Source organism: Nanorana parkeri, unplaced genomic scaffold (genome assembly GCF_000935625.1).
Source record: "Nanorana parkeri isolate BGI_ZX_2015 unplaced genomic scaffold, ASM93562v1 scaffold3395, whole genome shotgun sequence".
In the NCBI taxonomy this organism is placed as follows: Eukaryota; Metazoa; Chordata; class Amphibia; order Anura; family Dicroglossidae; genus Nanorana; species Nanorana parkeri.
In genome coordinates, this window is record NW_017309663.1 from 38,141 (window position 1) to 52,385 (window position 14,245).

The window sequence follows — 14,245 nt, forward strand, 5'->3', positions numbered from 1 at the left end:
GGTTGCTCTATATGTGCCTGATCCATGAAGATGATATATCCAGAGTTGGCCAAAACACTGAGCATAGTGCCTATTGTGGAATGAGTGTGGAGAGGTTAAGTGTGCCACCTTGCCAGCCATGGAGCATATTGTAAAGCAATATCTGTAAGTACTTGTTCTGATGTTGCAGGTCTTCACCAGTCTATTGTTCTAGCTAAGTGTGTGGCTTGGTAATAGGGATGAGATAAGTTGCATTAACATAGTTGTTAAGGTTGAATAAAGACACAGGTCCATCCAGTTCAACCACTGTCACAACTCGCATTAGTGATGTTGTCTCTCACATCCACTTTTAGAGATTGCTCTTGACATACAGGCATACACCTCCCCTCCTTCTACCAACTCTGTCTCTCCAAAACAGGTTGTACCCTTGTATATTAGCAGCCCAGCCATGTGAGCTGTCCAGCCAAGTGTCTGATACTCCCACAAAGTCAAAGTGTGTTATATTTCTAGCATTTGTGTACATACCTTTTTATTTAGTGCTAATGTAATATATTATATTGTTGTGCATTCCTGAAATGCAGTTAATTTCCTCAAGACATTCTATGTTGGACATTGACAATGTTAATTTCCTGCTAACTGGTTGGCACCCCCTTTCACCCATTATGTCATCCCCATCTGTATTAAGTGACCCCGTTTACCCTTACTCTATATATATATATATATATAGTTATATTCTTTTCTGTCCCCCATATTCTAGTTTAAAAGCTCCTAAGTCTTCTAACCATTTCCCCCCCAACAACGCTGTTCCCTTCCCATTTCGATGCAGTCCTTTACTGTAGAGCTGGTAGCCGACTGAAAAGTCATCCTAGTTCTTCATGAGCCCAAACCCCCCTTTCTTACACTAGTTCCTCAGCCACTTGTAAAGGCTCCCTTAGTTCCCACAGCACCTCTGGTTTGCTTGTGGTACAGACAGTATTTCAGACAATACCTTCTTCCTGGTCCTTTTCTTTATCCTGGCACCTGTCCTTCTTTAGGACATGCCATCTTCCTCTAATTTGTACCAATTATCATTAGTACCAATGACAGCCGGGTCTTCCCCTACCCCTCCCAACAACTTAAACTTGTTGAACTTGAGTTCCCTGTAAACAGCACACTGGTTGATGATCATTGTCCCGGTGACAAATTACCCTGTCTGTATTTCTGACAATAGAGTCCCCTACCACCAGTATCGGTCTCTTCTTACCAATATTTCTGCTCCCATCTTTACTGGAGCAGTCATTCCCCTGGCAGCCATGGGAAGAGTCCTGCTCTAGCAATGCTACCCCTGAACTAATATCCCAAACATCATGCAACCAGGCATACTTATTTGGGTATATCAATGCAGGACCAGCCATTCTAGCACTTTTCCCTGTACCTCACCTTCCAACTGTATACCAACTACCCACCCACCCCTCTGGATCCTGTAGCTCCATATTCTCCACCCTCCTTTGTATCAGCCTCTTTCAGCACCTGATGGATGAGGTCCAAGTGCCTCTCCATGCAGTTTTGATTCTTTAGATCCACAATCTAGGCTTCCAAACAAACAAATTGCTCATATATAGCACAATAGTATTCACTGTCAAACGGTTGTTCAAGAAGCACGTACATTGAGCAAGGTGTGCATTACCACTCATGGAAGATAGCTGAAGGTACAAAGTGAGTTTAATATTAACAGAAGTTTCTTTGTCTCAAGTTAGAATACTTGTTCAAAAGGACATTTCCACCTTTGCGGGGCCATTTAAAAAAAAAAAAAACATATGCCAGCAATATACATGGTGTAAAGATGATGCCAGCATATGCAGATCCTGGATAAAAACACAACAACTTACTTTTTTTAGTTGTCCTCTCAGGCACCACATGTTTCATTTAATGGCTGCCAGACTTCTGTGTACAATGTAGGGGGTGGAAAAACTCATTTTTCCACAATGCTTTGCTTCTCTCCTGCAGATGCTTCATTAATATTCATAGTGGTACCTCCCCTTGGGCAATGCAGAGTGACTGGAGGATTTTTTTTTTTTACCTGTGACTAAAGTTGGAGGATTGTTGTGATTGCTAAAGAAATCTGTTATATTTTGTTCTGAGTGATTACTGGAGACAACATATAATGGATTTCTTTAGCAACATCCCTAGTGACCCCACACATCCTCGGTGACCCCGCAAATCCCCAGTGACACCGCACATGCTTGGTGACCCTGCACATCTCCGGTGACACTGGACATCCTTGGTGACCCCACACTTCTCCGGTGACACAAAAAAAAAACTTTTGAAATGGTTGTTGTAATATTTGGAGATAAGGGTCAAATACTCTTTTTCCTGACTTTAATGGCAATAATAGGCACATCAGTATATATGTGTCTATCACTTGTGTATATGAGGGATGTGAATACTGTCACAATTCAGCTGCAGAGTGTAGCTGAGCGGTCAGACCTTTTACCCCTGCTCCTGCAGGCATGCAAGGCTGTACTGTTAATTGTAGTCTTTGAGGCATGTGCTCTCTTCCCAACAGCTGTCTGTTGCTAAAGCTGATTTTTTTGTAGTTTACATCTGTACCAAACTCTGGCTTGCCCCTGGAAATCCTAGTCTTTAGCCCGACCCTAACCTTTGATTTGTTCCCTGTACTAGTGTCTGCAGCCTATCAAGAACCTTGAGCCTTCGTCGGCTGCTAGCTGAGTTGGGTGAACCGGGGGGTCAAAACGCAGCCAAGTCCATCTCAACCATCAGGAGCTCTGGTGAACATCGGCTGGCCCTTAGACTCCACACCCCGGGGAATCCCATGCTACCTACTCAGCATTGCAGCACCCTGCCTAGTACTTTAACTTCCCGGCTGAACCTGACTTCCACTGCCCCATTCAGCTCATATCCCAGCTAGTATTCCAGCTCTGTGAGTTGGCAACTTACACTGCTTGCACCCTTTGATCTAGGTGTCCCTGCAAGTATAGCAGGAGGGTCCACATTCCTGATTCCAGATCACATCTGGGAGTCCCGTTCATGACAAATTGTCTGTACAAATTAAAGTGTGGAGAAGAAGTAGGCCCCGCCCATAATGTAAAATAGTCAATTAGAAAAGAGTAAAATAACGTATTTTTATCTAAATGGTAAGATTGTATGCAGAAAGCATTGAGCGTGCTTACACTTATACCCGCAAGCAGGTCTGATCCCAATGATAGTAGTTCCCTTTAGTTTTTCCAGTCTTAATTAAACCCAAATCCAAGGTGTATTATTATATAATATTACAGAGAAAAGGATGAACTAGTAAGCCTTAAGGTGGTACATTATACATTTGCTCCCCGAGTCTGGCTAAATATTTTATGTTCCTCTGATGATAGTATAAGCTGCCAAAATGTAGAAAAGTCAAGTTATACTGAAGCTAAAGTTATCCTTTATATAGGCGATGGTACTGTATAAGCAACTATTAGACTTCTTATTTTTGGATGAAAAACTTAAACCAGACATTATATTTAACAAACCATACTCTTTTTTTCCTTATTATTATTATTATTATTATTATTATTATACAGGATTTATATAGCGCCAACAGTATATTTGTGCAGCGCTTATCATTTGAGTGGATCCTTATAAAAAAAAGAATTATACCTTATATGTGGTAGTCAAACTTAAACTTAGTTCTCTGCTAACATAACTGGATTGAGATGGACTTTATGTTGTTTCGGGTGAACTACCTCCCCTTTCTAAATGTTCTCCAAACTGACCTAAAAGGTGCTGTCCAACCATGAACTTTCCTGGTCAGGACGACTAGCAGCCTTTAAAATGGTGGTTCTTCCCAAAATATTATATCTTTTTAGAACCCCTGATCTGGCAATACTGAACTTAGGGATCGAGATTTTTCCACCCAGTAGTAGAATTGTTATAACTCACGTCCTACTAGCTGCACGTCTCCTTATTGCCAGAAATTGGAAAATGCTTGAGGCCCCATCCCTCACCCACCGTATCCACCTGGTACAACTCCATTACAAGTTTGAAAGGGCTATAGCATCTAATAATTACAAACTCAAGCAGTTTGATGCCCTCTGTCGACCATGGACCGATTGGTTCCCCACAGTTGAACGTACTATCCACTAATTCATCTGGCTCCGTGGATAGGATATACCTCCGGCCCGATTTGGGCAGGGAAGGTTGGCACTGTACCTAACACATGAGAGACGAGAGTGTTACTTCTCTATCCAATGCCCTAGATATTTGCATAGATGTTGTGGTAGGTGGAATATGCCACTCACGATACTGACTGTGATCCATTATGGTCGATTTTGTTTGTGTGTTTTGCCTAACTCGACGACTGTTATACGCTGTATTCGACCTCAGCACAATGTGTACATATGTGACTATGCACACAGGCAAATGTTTGTCTGAATGTTTTCAATTTTTGTACTGTTGGAAAACTCAATAAAACTTTTTTTCTGGAAAAGGTATGGACTTTAATCTTTATGGCAGTGTTGTTCATTTTTACTTTGTAGTCAAAATTGCAATGTACCTGTTATTTCGAGAATGCAAGTCAAAGAACCTACACAACTCCACTTCCATCTTACTGAAGGAACACCCACCTATGGACTAAAAAAAAAACCTGACAAGAAAACATTTTGCTGCAAAACCTGCAATCCCTTTACTGCAGGGCCACTGGGGGTGTGGGCAGGGGGCTTATTCACATCGGGGTACCCCTTTAATAAAGGGGCACCCAGATGCACCCCCCTCCCTTGTGAATGAGTAGGGGGTACCTATTCACTAAAGAGTTACATAAAAGATAAATAAAAAGTCCAGACTATAAGGGAAAATCCTTTAATTGAACTAAAAATGCAACAAAGGATTTTGACAATTCCTTTATTGTAAAAAAAAAAAAAAAAAAAATGGATCCACCAACGTAATCCTAGGGTCAATCACGACGTACAACGTTGTCCACGAAGATGACGACTCGACGAACTAAAAAAGCTAAATAGAAATAAAAATTTTTTTAACGATGCCTGCAGACTCGTCCGCTTGCGACGATCTCCCGCCGTGACAGCTAGCTAGCTCCGCCCAACTGTTTACATTTGTACAGCACCTGACAGGTCATCAATTTTTTGCCCAATCATGGCTCTTCAGTGCACTGTGCCGTGACTGGGCAAAGTCTTGCATCTGACCTGTGGTCAGATGCAAGGCTTTACCCAACCAGGGCTTCACTAGGCGGGTGAACAGCCCACCAAACGCCCTGATAGTGTGTGTGTGTTCGCCAAACACACAAACTAGCAATGTTCAAGTGAAACCCTTATTCAACTTGAACTTCGAGTCCTTCACTATTGCTGATACTGATCCTGAAAATGGTATTGTTCTGTAAAACCACAAACAGCTTTAGGGCAACCCCCAAGCATGTAATTTAGTGCTTGAAGGATAAAGAACTCTAAAAAAATTGTAGAGGAAAAAGAGAACAAAAGTCCCAGTAGAGATCTGAGTGTAGTGGTTTTGAATTAAGAATCAGGAGGACTTCCGGTTCCGGCGCCTGATGAGATAGAGACACTCCCGTCCGCTCCGTCCCGCCACACAACGAAAAGTGCCTCAAAACCCCCTTTCACATGATCACTCACCGCCGATCGGAACACTCGCCTCCGCTGCCCGACATGGACAAATTTTTAACCCGCTCTCAACCGGCCCGGCGATCACTGACAGAGCGGATGGAAGGAGAGAATGCTGCAGCCAAGATGGCGCCGGCTGAAGGAACGGCACACAGTGCCTCAGATGAGTCACAAGGTGAGATGCAGTTTTCTCAGCCACTCTGCTCTATCGACTAAGCGAGCTTATCCAGCCACGCTACGTATCACAGGCCCGGACGGCACCATCTCTTCATTCTCTTCCCCAGACAAAGCTAGGGCCTTCCTTCAGAACATGGCAGATACAACTTCCACCTCGCCTATCAAAAGCCCTCCTAGAAAGAAGTGATCTGATGTAACACCATGAGGCCTCCAAATAACCTGGAACGCTCATCATCTCCCAGGTATCTTACACTTTAGCATTTACAGTGTTTCCACCAAAATGTCTTTCATCAGGCGGGATGGAAAGACCACGACCTGGAGATTCTGCAAGACCGGCAGATCACAGGTTCTTCAATGCTAGTGGCAATGATTGCACCAATTCTGTCAAGGATGCAATCTGTCTCCTCTGATCCTCACAAACCCTCTCAGGAAAAAAGGGAGTCACATACAAGAACTTTTTGCTATGGCATGTTACTGCTACTTGCAGGGTTTTGTTTTTCATTAAGTTTAGTTTTTTTCAGTTCAAGGATCGAAACGCCTAGATTCTGTCACTAGAGGGGATGCAACATGGGGTACCCCTAAAACCACTGTCATATGTTCAATTACAGATACTGTATTCACCACTCTTACATTTGCGGGACTTATTTCACAAGTGAGGCTAGGGGCACTGGGACGCCTAGCTCTCACATATTATACTGGTCTAAATTCTTACACACCTGGTCAGCCACCCTTCCAGTTATCCAATGGGACCACCCCTGAGGATAATTTCTTGGAATGTGAAAGGTCTCAGGTCGCCACATAAGAGGACTAAAATTCTACGACATCTTAAAAAGCTGCAAACTGAGGCTTCCGGTTCCGGCGCCTGATGTAGCGGACACAGAGTGGAGAGCTCCCGCACGGCCAGGACTAAACTTCATATAAAATCATACCTCAGCACATCCAAATCGGCCAATCGATCCCCTGACTGTCTTCTGCATCTTCTGCATCTTCTGCATCCCCGGAGGTATGGATAAATTCCTTGCGAAACGTCATAATGGACCCAGAGGCAAAGGAACTCCGGTCCGAGGCAAACGGCCACAGACCCAGTTAAAAATGGCCGCTACTCCTGATCCCCGGGAAGTTAGCACCTCCTCAGAGGATGATCTGCCAGCACTATCTGACCATAGCCTGATCGCGGCAGAAGTGGCTAAACTACTTCACCCCCACTATTCAGGACGCCGTGAGCAAAGCAGTTGCCAAGGGCATCCAATCTCTGTGGCACGATCTCGTACATAAGGCCCAAAGGATCACAGGGGCCGAAACACGCATAGCATCCTTGGAAGACGGATCGGACTCCGCATCCTCTAAATTGCAGTCCGCCACCAAGCAGGTGCAATTCCTCTTAGATCGGGTAGACGACCTGGAAAAATCGGTCCCGCCGGAACAACGTGAGAATTGTAGGCCTTCCAGAATCCTACCGTCCGTCGCTACTGATGTCTATATGTGCTCACAATATACCGGATCTTCTCGGATTGAACCCAGGATGCAAGGTGGAATGGGCACACCGCGTGGGGCCTCTTAACCCAGAAAGGAAAACTCCACGGCCGATCATAGCTCGCTATTTGGACTATACGGACCGCTCAGCAATCTTACAGGCCTTTCCTCGCCAAAAAAGAGTTATACCTGGATGGCCACAGGCTACTCATATTTGCTGATTATTCAGTAGAGGTCACCAAAAAACGCAAGGCTTTTAATAAGGTGTGCTCTTTTCTTCACCAGAAGAGGGTCCGATTTACTCTGGCCTATCCAGCGACTCTTCGCTTTCAAACGGGGGATGGCTTCCCGCACTCATTCCAAGATCCCGAGGCAGCATTCAAGTTCCTGGAGGGGCTGGAGAATTTGGACGTCCCCATTGCGAGTGGTAGATCCCACAACGGCTCACCACCCCGGCCAGAAAGGCCTCAGTGCCTCTCCCAATGACACCCACAGACTCACCCTGAAACGAAGCGGCAGCGAACCCATGATTGCTAGCAGAAAGGTATGTCTCGACTTCATGTAGGGTGGCCTATAGGGGCTAAAGCAGACTCTCCTGAGACCTTGCTGTATAAGACATCACAGCGGGCAACACCACAGCTCAAATCCTGGTGATCTGGGAACACCCCTAGCCCCCCTTCTTCATGGGTTACCTCACGGTGGATGGGTTGTTTCTCTAACACCTGAAGAGGAAAGCTGCACCATCATCTGGCAAGCAACCGGATATAAAGCCAGCAACCCCTGGAGTTTGTTCTTTTTATATTAATTTTCTTCTTCATTTTATATATGTGTGCACAGGTGTACGGTTTTGCACCACATGGGTTATGGCAAGACATAGTCACACGAGTTGATAATTTAAAAAAAACGAATAAAAAAAAAAATGAAACTGAGTTCAGCATATATCTTCCACCTTTTCTAGCAAGATTTTTGGCCCTGGCCTACGGAAGCCAGCGTGCTCACTCTGTCAAGTTCTCGAGGAAAAAAGTGAAGTCACGAACGGACTGTTTACGTTTTTTCATGTTTTTTATGTTTTTATTTTTTGTTCAACACGGTGGTCCTGTTGACCTAATGTTGGTGATCAAGGTTTCCCAGAAAGGGGCTTATGTAGCCCATTGTATATTGATATGGTAAGTCTTTGTCCAATCATACAGATTGCTTTTATATCTAACCTATGTCTCAAAAGAGTCTGGTAAGATTCGTTGGTACATATGTCTATGCTTATTCTCAATGGCACCCATAGCAATCAGTGAGCGTTTACTGATGATTATGATGCTAATAATGCTTATGTTTATCTTTGATCTCGTCCACCTAGTCGGCAACATAACATGAGAGTGATCTCCTGGAATATCAATGGTCTAAGATCCCCAGCTAAACGTATGATGGCCCTCCGCCATCTAAAAAAAAAATGAAGCCGGATATAGTTTTCTTGCAAGAAACGCATCTTCCTCTGGAGGATATCAACAAATTATGCAAACTATGGGTAGGCGAAGTTATCAGCTCTCCAGCTGTGGGAAGGAGGGCAGGGGTAGCTATTCTATTTAATAAATCCCTCAAGTATAACGTGGAACAGAGTGTCTCCGACCCAGAGGGCCGTAAATTACTTGTGAAAATCAAGGTTCATAACTAAATTTACTCTCTATATAACCTTTATTTTCCCAACTCTCCGACAGCTGCCTATTTCCAGGAGATCACCTCGTGTATACTACAGGATGACAACCCACACAAGCTTGTAGGTGTCAGGGTTCTATGCACAGGCGTCCTCACACCACATGCAGGTACCCACGCAGGATGACCAAATTATTATGCCCATACAGGATAAGGTTCTATGCACACATCAACAAAACTACAAACACCCTCAACACCCCACAGATTTAGCAGTGAAGTAATAAACCCACCGTTGGGACAAACACACACCTACAGCCAGGGGGAAGCAACAAGGAGGGGGTAACAGGCCTGCAGATATATGGCAGGCCTCAGGATAAGAGAAGAGTAGTCAGGTACAAGCCGGGTCGTTAACAGGAGGGCAGCAGCACGGTACAGGAACGGGATCCAAGAGAGTGGTCGGGTAACAAGCCGGGTCGGTGACAGGTCTGCAGATAGGAAGCAGGGTTCAGGTTTATGGGACTCAGTCAAGTGCAGGCGACGCAATACTGAGCCAGCTTCCTGACTGCAGGTAGGGCCTAAATACCCTCCCAGGAAGCACCAGGTGATGGGATGATCAGTTACAGCTGGGGCACACCCGCAGGTAAGTACTGGAGCTGCAGGTTCCTTACAGTCCCTGGCTGCTGGAGACACCCGCAGGCGAGCACAGGAACTGCAGGGCCTGGCTCCAGCACCACCTGGGGGTGCTCTGGATCCTGACTGTAGGGGGTGATTTCAACTCAGTCATGGTTCGAGATGAAGATAGGTCGGGGAAAGGGAAATTAACCTCAAGGTCGGGCGCATCCCCTACTACGTCTCTACATGATCTATCTACTAATGCTAACCTCACAGATGTTTGGAGGATTCGTAATCCCCTGGAGCGTGAGTACACACACTTTTCATCAGTCCACAACTCCTTCGCCAGGTTGGATTACTTCCTGGCGACGGACACAGTAGACTCTCTAGTCACTGACACAAATATATACCCTATAGCCATTTCAGATCACGCGCCGATATTGATCCAGATACAACCTTCCTTCCCGAGAGGGGACTCCTTCATATGGCGTTTCCCCTCGCATCTTTACAAGGATACTTCATTTAAGAGAATGCTGGTGGAAGCCTGGCAAGAGTACGAGTCCTTTAATGGCAACCACAGGGATACGCCACACCTCTTTTGGGAAACTGCAAAAGCGGTCCTGAGAGGAAAATTCATATCTTTTGTGGCTGCTAAAAAGAAGAAAGCGAAAACCCAATTTACTACTGCTAGTGCAACCCTTCGCCAAGCACAAATTAATTATTTGTTACATAACTCCCCAGAACACAAAGAGACATGGCAAAAGGCAAAATTGGATTTTGAGTGGTGGAACACACAACAACACCTATACTATCACTCACACTCCCAATTCACTTTTCACAAATATGGGAACAAATCAGGTAAACTGTTGGCAAACCTGGCCAGACAGCGTACTCCGAAGTCACACATTTCCTCCATACGCTCAGAGGATGGAACCATGGCATCCGACTCTAAGCACATTAACCAGATATTTGCAAAGTTCTACAGTAAAATGTATTCAGCTACCCCGACAGACACGAGTCTAGGTGACCTCTTCCTGAAGTCCCATCTAAACGCTGACATATCCATGGAGGAGATCCTAAGTGCTTTGCGAAATGCTTCCAACGGAAAATCCCCAGGGCCAGATGGGTATTCGAATGAATTCTTTAAAATAGTACAAGAACAAGTGTCTCCTACCTTGCATAGTGTCTTCAACACCATGTGGCAGGGAGGAGAATACTTGAAAACGGGCACGGAGGCATACATTAAACTACTACCCAAAAAGGACAGGGATCCTACTCTGCCAGGCTCCTACCGACCAATTTCTCTAATCAATGCAGATGCTAAGATGTTATCCAAAATAATAGCGGGCAGACAGGCTAGCAAAACTCTTACCGCAACTGATATCCCCAGCACAGGTAGGATTCATTAAAGGCCGCTCCGCCGTCTCTAACATTCGTAAAATGCTATCAGTCTTAGAATACGCTAAAAGCCACCTGACCTCCTCTTTAGCACTTATCTCAATTGATGCCGAAAAGGCTTTTGATAGCATTCAATTTCCTTGGCTTTACAGAGTGTTGGACGTGATGGGGTTCTCGGGTAGATTTAAACATTTTTATGGCGGCAATGTATGCATCTCCTGGTGCGCGAATATGTACTCCAGGGAATGTCTATGCCCGATTCCCGTTGTTACGGGGTACCAGGCAAGGTTGTCCACTGTCGCCTCTGTTATTCAATTTAGCACTGGAACCACTATCTCTATTCTTCCAACACACTCCAGACATCTATGGGGTCCCCTTTCTAAAGTCTTAGCTTAAGATCATGCTGTTTGCTGATTATATTATATTGTTTTCCAATAACCCGATCCGCGACCTACCCTTCATCCACGATACGTTCACAAGTTATCAGCAGTTTTCGGGTCTGACCATAAACGCCTCCAAATCTAATATCCTTCCCTTGACCCCACCAGCAGCTATCTCACTACAGTCGTCTAATATATTTAACATAGCCAAGGGCTATATCATTTATCTAGGCCTCCACGTAGGCAAAACCCCTTCCTCCCTATACAACCTAAACTATCCTCCTCTATTTGATAAGATACGTAAGGAGCTAACTAGGTGGAGGGATCTTCCTCTCTCGCTCTTCGGCAGAATACACCAATTAAAAATGATCTCATTTGCTAGGCTTCTCTACCCTATGCAAACACTACCGCTTCTCTTAAAGCACAAGGACGTCACAGATATGAATAAAGCTTTTTCCACCTTCATATGGCAGGGAAAGAGGGCCAGAATCTCCTCAAAAAAAACTATTTCTGCCCAGGAGCGAGGGGGGTATGGCCTTCCCCAACATTATACTTTACAACTTGAGCTGCCTTCTCCGACACTCAGTGGATTGGGTATATTCCTCATCTCACTACTCTAACTTCCAACTAGAATCGGAGATGGTCCATCCCTGGAAGCTCTCCTCACTTTTACACTGCCCATTTGCTACCCTACCCCCACTCCTTCGCACAAATATTATTCTCCGAGATACTATAGTGGCTTGGAGGGAGACACACAAAATTGCCAAAATGAACCCGTACTTTTCCCGACATCTCTGGGTCAGAGGCAATCCTGCATTCCCACAGGGGGAGGAGTATGGAACTTTTGCCAACTGGGAGACTAAGGGGATATCCAGGCTCACTAACTTTATATCCAAAGAAACTGGTAAATTATTAACATTCTCTGAATTTAGGGATGCCTACCACGTTCCAACACGTGATTTCCTCCACTTCTCCAAAGTCATAGCCCACATAAAAAAATCGAACTATGCCCTTCCTCAAGACAGCTCCAAGTCCCTCATTGATAAGATCTTCTTAGAGGGAAGAAAGTCTATATCAGACATTTACTCTTACCTACAACATGCTAGTATTTCTTCCCTGACTGACTCAAACCTTGTGAGGTGGAGGGAAGATATTCCTACGGAAAACATTGTGGAAAAAATTACTGGAGGGGGTATAGTGCTACTTGTAAAATGGTAATAAACGAGCAGTGGAGGGAGACACAGTACAAAATTGTACATTCCAGATTAAGCGGAAGCAAGGCCAAAACCAGGGATACTTGGACCACTGCCCCAAATGCAAGTTGATGGCTGCTTCACTATTTCACTGTCTGTGGGACTGCCCTCTGATACAGAAATTTTGGCAAGAGGTATCACAATTCATTGCCTTAGTTGTGGGTCAGACGATAGCAACAGAGGTCCTCTTATTTCTTTTCAACTACTGGGACGTAATAGACAATGGATAGGTATTGCTCTTCTAGTAGCCAGAAGGTGTATCATGAGGGAGTGCCTCGCTCCATGTCCTCCCACTATACAAGGGGTGCGAAAGGACCTCCTCACCTTACTCCACCTAGAAAAATTAGACGCTGAAACACAACTAGATGATGATAAGAAAATAACTTCCTTCTATGAGATATGGTCGCCATTTATAAAATATTGTTTTTACGTTCACGGAGAAGGAGAAATTTGTATCCCCATTCCAGTTCACATCCTGTGTACTTTTGGATAAGATAGGGGGAGTGGGTCAGGTGTCATAGGTATGGGTTCGGGAGGAGAACACACTAAAAACGAAAGCATAAAGGGGGCTGACCTTGCTCTAGTATGCTCTGTTTAGGGTATCACGGAAAGGTTAATACATGATGCACCTCACTATCTATCTGTTGTAACCTGTAATGTAAATGGGTCATATGTATGATGTTACCTTATACCTTCTATTTCAAAACAAAGGAGGATGTTAAGGGACGGAAGAGCTGATGAACAAAACTAATCTAACTACTAACTCATGAAATATACAAATGTGGGTACTGTGGAAAAATTGAACATGGATACGACCGATTAATAAGTCATATCACCTTGACATGGTTGAAATTTAAGTATGTGATTTTATTTTTGTTTTTGCTTATTTTTTTTTTTTTCTCTTTTAATATTCTTTGTAGATTTGATTGTAATGTTAATGCTTCTTCAAAATAAAAAAAAAAGCTGCAAACTGATATTGCCCTCCTTCAAGAAACCCACCTCTCCGCTGATGACTTCTCACGCCTCAAGAAAATATGGGTGGGCTCAGTATACGGCGCTCCAGCAGTAGGAAGAAAAGCAGGCGTAATCACCCTTGTTAGTAAACATCTCCCCCATGATGTTCTTAAACATCAACATGATACCCGTGAAGCCAGATGGTCTCTACTCTCTCTCCAAATAGGCAATAGACAACTAGACCTGCTAAATGTCTACGGACCCAACTCGGACAATCAAGCTTTCTGTGACTTTCTCCTAAACAAAGCTACCACTCAACAACCCGAAGCTATGTTTTTGGTGGGGGGGAGATTGCAATGCGGTCCCGTCACCCCCTGAAGATAGCATTACTCTCACCATTACTTTTTAATATTGCACTAGAACCACTATCTAGATCTCTTACATCAAATGACATATTCACAGGCATACGTATAGGCACTGGAGAGTTTAAAATCGCGATGTTTGCAGATGACATAATTCTCCTCCTCTCTAACCCCAAAATTCAAATCCCTAAGATTTTTGACCACATTCGAGTATTTGGCAGTTTTTCAGGCTTAAAAATTAACATGGAAAAAAGCAAAGTAATGTACATAAATGGAACTAGTCCCAAGGCAGACTCACAGTGGATCAGATCCTATGGCCTACATCTACAAACCAAACACATTACCTACTTGGGGATTTACATCCCACCATTAGCCACTAATTTATATTCCTTAAACATCACCCCTATCATAAA

General features: G+C 44.2%; 1 pseudogene; it reads right to left on the reverse strand.

The window, feature by feature from the left end:
* The window catches only part of LOC108803103, a 22,657-nt pseudogene extending 17,031 nt beyond the window's left edge, over window positions 1-5,626 (reverse strand).
* Window positions 5,627-14,245: the final 8,619 nt, after the last annotated feature.